Here is a 7,699-nt window from a genome sequence, read left to right on the forward strand (position 1 = left end):
CGGCACTGCCGCACCCCCTGGCGGCCGCGCACGGCGCCGCGCAAATCCAGCGCCGCGCAAATCCAGCACCGCGCAAATCCAGCGCGGAGCAAATCCAGCGCCGCGCAAATCCAGCGCAGAGCAAATCCAGCGCAGAGCAAATCCAGCGCAGAGCAAATCCACAGCAATCCCGGCGCGGCGCGGCACAGCGCTGCCTCTGCGCCTCAGTGGCAGAACCTGGGAAACTTCAGGTATGAACCATTTCGAAGCAATGTTCTGAATGAAAAATAACTTTAAAACGTCAAACACACGTCATTCTAAATGTTTTGCAATGTAGAGCGTGAGAAGCGATGTTTTCATACCTTCCCGGTGGGAATCAAGGCTATCTGTCTCATTTAAATTCAGAGCTATAGAGTATCATCTGTGTCATGAAAATATGAAGGGAAATGAGGTACTACCTGCTTACTGCAGCTGTTGAGGCAGTCTGGGGCATCGGTTTCACTCAGGGACAAACTAGAGCAAGAGGCACTGTCAAGCTATTGTCCAGTTTACAGACACAGTCTTTCTCAAAAAGTTAAAAGCCTCTAATTTAGCTTTTGAATTAGGAAGATTAAATACCAACATTTTATTTTGTTTCACTTGTCCTCCTGTACTCAAGGTGGTGGCTAAGAAAAGTGTAGAGCACAGGTAAGTCAGGCAATAAGCAAAGCAAGCCCTCCAGCAGGACAAGCATTGTCCCACTGTCTCCACCCTGCAGAGCTGTGCCAGCAGCAGGATCTTTCCCAGTCCCAGGGAGAAGCAGAGGAGAAGTGACCTGTCTGGTGCTTCAAGGCCTGGTGCACGGCAGTGACTGCCACAAGGCGGGAGAGTCAATGAGCCAGCCAGCAAAGGTATGACGTAAGACTCATTTTCACACTCTGCACAAAACTCCTCGCATTTCTTTTCTATTACTTAGCTCCTCTGATACTGATCAATTACCACAATAACTCAGGAGTGAGATAATAGAGATAGTAATTTGCAGTCTAATGTGAATTAATTTTTGCTTAATCTGGAACAGCTTTAATAGCATGGTGGGCATTAAGAGCACCACATTACTCAATACTAAATATCTGTGTGTCTGAAATAGTCTTAAGAAAATCTTACTAGAGATATCCCACAATCAGAAAATGGGGAAGAAATACCAAATCTTAAATACACTTATAGTATAAAATATTTCAAATTGTAAATTATGGACAATTTAATTAGCATCAAGAAACTATTAAATTAACTCATGTACTGTTCATACTAAGGTTGGTCTATAATTTGCCATATTGCAGTAATTCTGTTTATTAAGCAATTAAGTACAGGTTGCATGTTAAGCTATGTGGTCGAAAATACACACTTAATACTTGTACAAAAGTACTTAAATGCAATCTAAGGTTTTTAACTACATCACTAACAGGTTTTGCCTAAGTTTTCTGTACAAGGAAATGAAAAATAAAATACTCTGTACACAGGAATTTATTAGTGTGTATTTTAATGGATCTTAATGAATGCAGCTGGTAAAGGAGTTAGTAAGCAAGGCAATAGCATTCTTTTCTTAACAATTTTAACAAAGAATTACAGAATTATTTGAAGTATCTTTACAGTGCTTGGAACATGGAAATGTCTAACACCTGTAGGTCTTCCTGACTTCAGAGGGTTATAGTTCAACACTATAACATTTTGCACAATCTGTATAAAATAACTGTGCAATCTTTTTTGAACCCAAAAATTATGCTATACATCATTCCTATCTCACAAACTAGACCTATCAGAGTTATTGAAAGTATTTTTGGACCATTTAAAGATTTATGATTTGATTTACTGTTCTACGTCCAGGGTGTGAGACATTCAACTGAGAAAATGTTTTTTAATGAATGTACAGGCCCCTGTAAAATCTCTTCACACTGTTGTTTTTCAAAGCTAATTAAGAACTTTTTGCTATTTGTTCTTCTTTAGAAAATTTATGTTCAGTATACTAGTATTTGTGGACAACACGAAAAGAGCAGCTGTGACAGAAAAACTAAAGGTACAACCTATAAATTTTTCACTATGGATACTTCCAGGTAATCTACAGACTGGGTGAAGTCCATTAAAAATCAAGGGCACAATTTCTTTGAAATTAGAAAAATGGGGATATATCTGACTCTATTAAATTGAACAAAAGAATAAAAAAAAAGTGGCTGTCACTAATTAAAGCAATAATTAGTGAGATTTTGACCTATTTTAAAGATTTATAGCTCCTCATCTCTCCTCTGTAGAGGATTCTAAAGGCCAAACAGAAGAAATAATTTCCTTGAAAAGAGTGCCAAAACCCCAAAAGAAAACAGAAAAAATCAGTGGGTTTTTCTTCTTTGCAGTTCTTTTGCTCAATTTCAAACAATTAAAATGTCAGATTCCCCACCTTAGTCAAACCAGTGACACCAGCTAGGGGTTTCAGGCCACAATTATTTAAGAAATACATAGAAACCTGTCAGGTAAGACAAAGGAAGCGTTAATTTTATCATGGTCAATATAACATCAAATCAACATATGCGCCTGGTCAGATAGATATTCTGCACTTATATTTTGCAAGCCTAATTTTAGTAAGCTTGAGTTTTTAGCAAGGTGTTGTACTCCTAGCTCAAGAGCCAGGCTTAAATGCACACAATGAAGCGCCTGAAGCACATAGGATGCAATACACCTTTGGAAAGGAATCCCATCCTTCCCTACGTGAGGTCTGGATTTAAGATGGTGCTGCAGCACATGCTGCAGTCCCCAGCTGTGCTTCAGCCCCACAGCCCCATTCTGGATGGAATAAGAGCCCCCGTGTGCTCAGCACCCTGTCAGGACAGGACAGACACTTTGGGACTATAGAACCCCCTTGAACTGAAGGCTCAAACTGCTCACACAGCAACGGGTATGACCAAGGTCAGTGCTCACACTATACACTTAAGGCAGTCAATTAAATGCATCCAGGGCCTTCCTAATAATATATAGACATAAAATAGAGCATTAATCCTACTTTAAAAGAAGAAACACATTATAATAGCAGATATGTCCCAGAAACACTTTTCCATGTCTATGAAAAATACAGGACTTCTGGAATATTATGTGAGAAAAAAAGTATAATGACTTTAACAGAATTTAATGTCAATTGAGAACATGGGAGATCACACTCTGGAATTAATGAAACTGTTTCATGTTGTAAGTTAGGACTACCACTGGCTGGAGGCAGTAGGAGCAATAAGACTTAGAATATTGTTTTGTAATATAATATCTGTTATGCCAGATGTGTGATATGCCCTGGAAAAAAAAAATTGGAATGTTATTAGAGGAAATTATTTTCTGCTATAACCCTAGGTATAGGGAAGCCTACATTGGGATTATGTACAGTACGATCAATTGTGGTCAGACAAAGGGCTGCCAAGACAGCAAAGAGAGTGAGTAATCTCCAGTCATGAGCTAATCACAAGAACTTAGTTTGTCAGCTCAGCAAAATGTAGTCAGAGGGGAGGCATGACAACTCTGGCAAATACCAGAGAAGAAACAACACTAGGATAGGCAAAGCGGTAATTGTATGACTAGGATGTCAGCACTAATGTTATCTTGAAAAAAGATCTCAACCCTAACATAGGCATAAAGGGATATAAATTAATAAATAGCCTTCTCATAAGCTGGTGGAGGACAGGAAAAAAATTATTTTAAGACTGAGTAACTGAATTAATTTACTAGGAAGAATATTCTTATTGTTTTCTCTAACATGTCAAAATCTGAAAAAAAAAAAATAGAGGAGAGCCTAGCTTGGATCAAGAAAAAGTATTTAATTATATTTAAGAGCCCAAAGTCTAGGATGATTATATAAAAAAAGAAGGTTGATTTGAAAGGGAAGGAGAAAAAGAGAGAAAGAAAGGATGAGAGCAATAGACAAAGAGACAGAGAAAAAAAGCCAGTCAAAAAGACATAGGAAGAAAGTGAGAAAGGGAAAGAAAGAGAAGTATTTTCAAATGAAAGAAACTATTCACAACAAGGTCTTTTAATTCATTCATTCAAAGTATTTTTGAATTGGGTAATTTAACAGAATGTACAATTTCACTGCTCGGTTTCAATGAATCAGCATTTTTTTCTTACAAATATTATTTAAAAATCCTAAATGCAGTGCTATACAAATAATTCTCTGTTCTTCCTTCTGTTATTATGCAAAACTTGCATAATAAGATAGACTTGAATATGTCAATAATATTGTAAGCTTACAGGAACAGAAAAACCAGGTATGTTACGGCTTCGTTAACACTGCTGGGAATGAATTCTCTAAATCAAGGGATTCAAAAGCTTTTCTCTTTATTAATTTTTCTGATTTTAAGCAAAGAGGTAAGGAAAATGCAAAGATAACTTGCTTATAGATTTTGTGGTTTGACAAAAGAACATTTAATGAGGTTTATGCTGTACTAACTGCAAGCAATCGAAGAGCGGCACGTCCCGATACTTACGATTAAGAGACATCGGAGCTCAGATACAGCGTTTTTGTCTGCATGGTGGTTCATGCACAGGTATACATAGATTAAAAAATATGGATAAATAAATGCACCCGAGATATCAACTACGTTATCATTAATCCATTTTCAAACCTTTAGCAGTCCATTACGTCATGTTACACCATATTATAAATTTCAGCAATATATAAAATTCATATAATTTTTTAATTATTATTTTCTCTCGCTTTTGGAGACAAAGAAGGCATGAGGGAAAAGCCACCTAAGGATGCAAAAGTTTGAGGAAATCCTAAATACAGGAAAACAAGAGGTTAGAACTGAAAATACGTGATTCTTTTTACCATCTTAAACTGCAAACACTGCTGCCTTTCCAGATACAAAGCATAAGCCTGCAAGATGAAGGCTATTCTGTGGCTCACGTGGATGTGAAAGAGCAAAGATGAAAGACTACCCAAGCTCATCTGTATGGAAACTGTGAAACTGCTTCGAAAATTTGAGGAATATAGAAGCTGAGCATTATTAGGAAGCTTGCAGCTGATGCTGAGTAGAAATGAAGACTGAGATTCCCTACAAAGTTAAGTGAAGAGTAATAATACTCCAATTTCAGAAGTTTATATAGTAATATGGAGAAGCACACAAAGGAGACAAATAATTCAAAGAACAATATAACTGTGAAAATTACTTTTTTTTTTAACTTACAGCGCATTTTCTTCAGTTGCATATGCTCATTGCTTTGTGTTCAGCTTAAGACATTTGTGCAAGCAAGCTTCTTTCCAGCAGACATTAATATTTTGTGGGCAAACACAAAAATCATTAGATTTTCACGCCTCCAGGCACACATGGTTTTCTTCAATTTATTCAAGCACTCACCCTCTCAGAAAGTAAGAACAATTCTGTCCAGCAAGCAAGAACAACCAACAGGTCCCAAGCGATTAAGGGATGCCTTTGAAGAGTATTTTTTTGATGAAAACTTGTCAGCAGAATCTGTGTTAGATTCCTGACTGCAGAGTATTTCTTCCTTGAGCCACATGAAGTAGGATGAAGGGCAGAGAAGACAGTGATTTGGGATAAACCTTGAGCCCTGGGACTGCAACTCCAGCACAAAGCCTGCCCTGAAGGAGGGGATATGGAAGTCTGCTAAGGAACAGGAGGACAAATCCTTCCTTCTGCTTATGTTATGCCCAGATCTGGAATTTAGAAAGACCATCAAAGGGAAGCAGTAGCTAAGTCCAGACAGGAAAAGGCAGTTACAACTCCTGTGAAGCAATTTCACATATCAGAGCTAAATCAGAACAGCCTTCTCAATGAAAGAGAAAGGTGGTTGATCTTTTAAGATGCCCTTGAAAAATCCCTATGAAATAAGCACTAGGAAGTTGGCTTTGAATCAGCTGGAGTTACAAGGCAATACTAAATTATTGTGTTACATATAGACTCCTTAACTAATGCAAATCAACATAATGCACACTAGTATATCGTATGTTCCTCATCCAAAACTCCACATTTCCCTGTCATGTTTCAGGCTTTACATCCTGTAGCAAGTGATTCCTGTGTTTTCCTTAATTTTAGAAACCTAGCAACTTAGTCATACTAGGAACCACTGCTCTTCTGGCTGAGAAGGACAAGGTGAGGTTTTAACCACCAACACAACTCAGCATTAGGAGTAAAGCTGGGTGAAATGAACCCCCACCCCTAGGTGAAACTGACTGGAGCTGGAATGCCCAAGAGTTGGCATGCCCTGTCCCTACTGAGAGCTGACATGCTTAGAAAGTGATTCTATTGGGAGAGAAGGATTAGCTGACATCACACTAACAGATCATGTTTTCTGAAATTTTCTGAGGAAAATAACTTAGGAGATCTGGAGAGGTTCTGGGGACCCAATTTAGCAGAACTGAATTTCCTACTTTTTCAGTTTGCCTAACAGTGAGAGAATATATAGTGAAATAGGTATGTTAACAGGGTCAAAAATTGTCTGAACTCTTCCAAACAAACATCTTCAGAAAAAAAATAAAACCAAAACCCTGGAATATTCACAGAAAAAAACTGGAGAATATGATCAAGATGAGTAAGAAAAGGGACTTGACATTCTGTAGTTAAAAGACTTCTACATTCTGCTCCTGGTTATGAATTATTTAAAAGGTGTTTGGAAAACTTCATCACTTATGGAAAAAAATCTGCATCTCTAAAGAGATCACAGATTTGTGAACAGGATCCTAATTTATTTTTTCAATATACCATCTCAAGGGTGCCCAGCTACTGAAACAAGAAATAGTAATTTTAAGAAGTTTATTTATCCAGTTTTCTTTTATTTTTTTCATCCAAATACCATGCAATAAGCTTGACTACCCCTCCTCCAGACAGCTCTCAGGAGGGCTTGTGAAGACAACATGGCACAGCAGGGTCTGTAGAACCACCAGCCAGCCTCAGACACAGCAATTGCCAGACGACTGGTATCTAAATTCAACAACATTTACAGTCTTCCATCTAATGGCTGGTTCCCACCATGGAGAATTCCAAGGATAGTCACTAGCTGGTAAGCCCACACTTCAGCACTGGAACTAAGTCCAGGCTTCAGTGACTCCCTATCTAAAGCTCTTGAGACCTGCCTACCCTGGCAGGAGTAGATAAACACACATATATATACACACACATCACACAGCCCTTGGGCAGGTTGTGTCCCCAGTTTGGGAAGCACCAGTACAGTTTCTCAGTTCCCAGTGTAAAAAAGCTGCGACCACCACAGTACTGGTTATCAGGGAAACTCTCTTATTCGAAGTAAGTATTTTTGCAGGTCAAGCCCTGGCAGGACAGGGGAGAAATGTTACAAACATTACGTTTTCAGGACCTAATTCAAGTGATTCTGTCTGCTGCACTCTATTACTTACATGATACAACTGTGTTTATAGCAAGTAGGGGCAGTAGGGACTACTTAATTGGGACAGTCTGATGTATGGGCAATAGTCCAAAGTGATACATTTTCTAAATTTTGTATGGGCAGAAATCTTAAGAGCTCTATAGGAATCAGAGCTGTGAAAGAAATTCTAAGGAGGGCTTTGGGTATTAGATGGGCATAATGAGAAAATCTGTAAATTCACTGTGAAGAACTCTGCCAGTTCACTTTAGCATTGGCATAAACTGCTTAACCTGTGATGTTCTCCCTTTTTTGTTATTAGTCTGTCTGAAAGTGGTTCAGAAAGGAGAGACTTTGAAAACCTGGTCAAGCATGCTAT

At 38.4% G+C, this 7,699-nt stretch overlaps 1 long non-coding RNA gene across 1 annotated transcript; it reads left to right on the forward strand.

The window, feature by feature from the left end:
- The first annotated feature begins 6 nt into the window (after window positions 1-6).
- LOC108449879 lies at window positions 7-7,114 on the forward strand. Its single transcript, XR_001866172.1, has 2 exons — window positions 7-6,021; window positions 6,166-7,114. It is a non-coding gene; the product is annotated as an uncharacterized LOC108449879 (long non-coding RNA).
- The last annotated feature ends 585 nt before the right edge of the window (window positions 7,115-7,699 follow it).

This window comes from Corvus brachyrhynchos, unplaced genomic scaffold (genome assembly GCF_000691975.1).
Source record: "Corvus brachyrhynchos isolate BGI_N302 unplaced genomic scaffold, ASM69197v1 scaffold230, whole genome shotgun sequence".
Taxonomy (NCBI): domain Eukaryota; kingdom Metazoa; phylum Chordata; class Aves; order Passeriformes; family Corvidae; genus Corvus; species Corvus brachyrhynchos.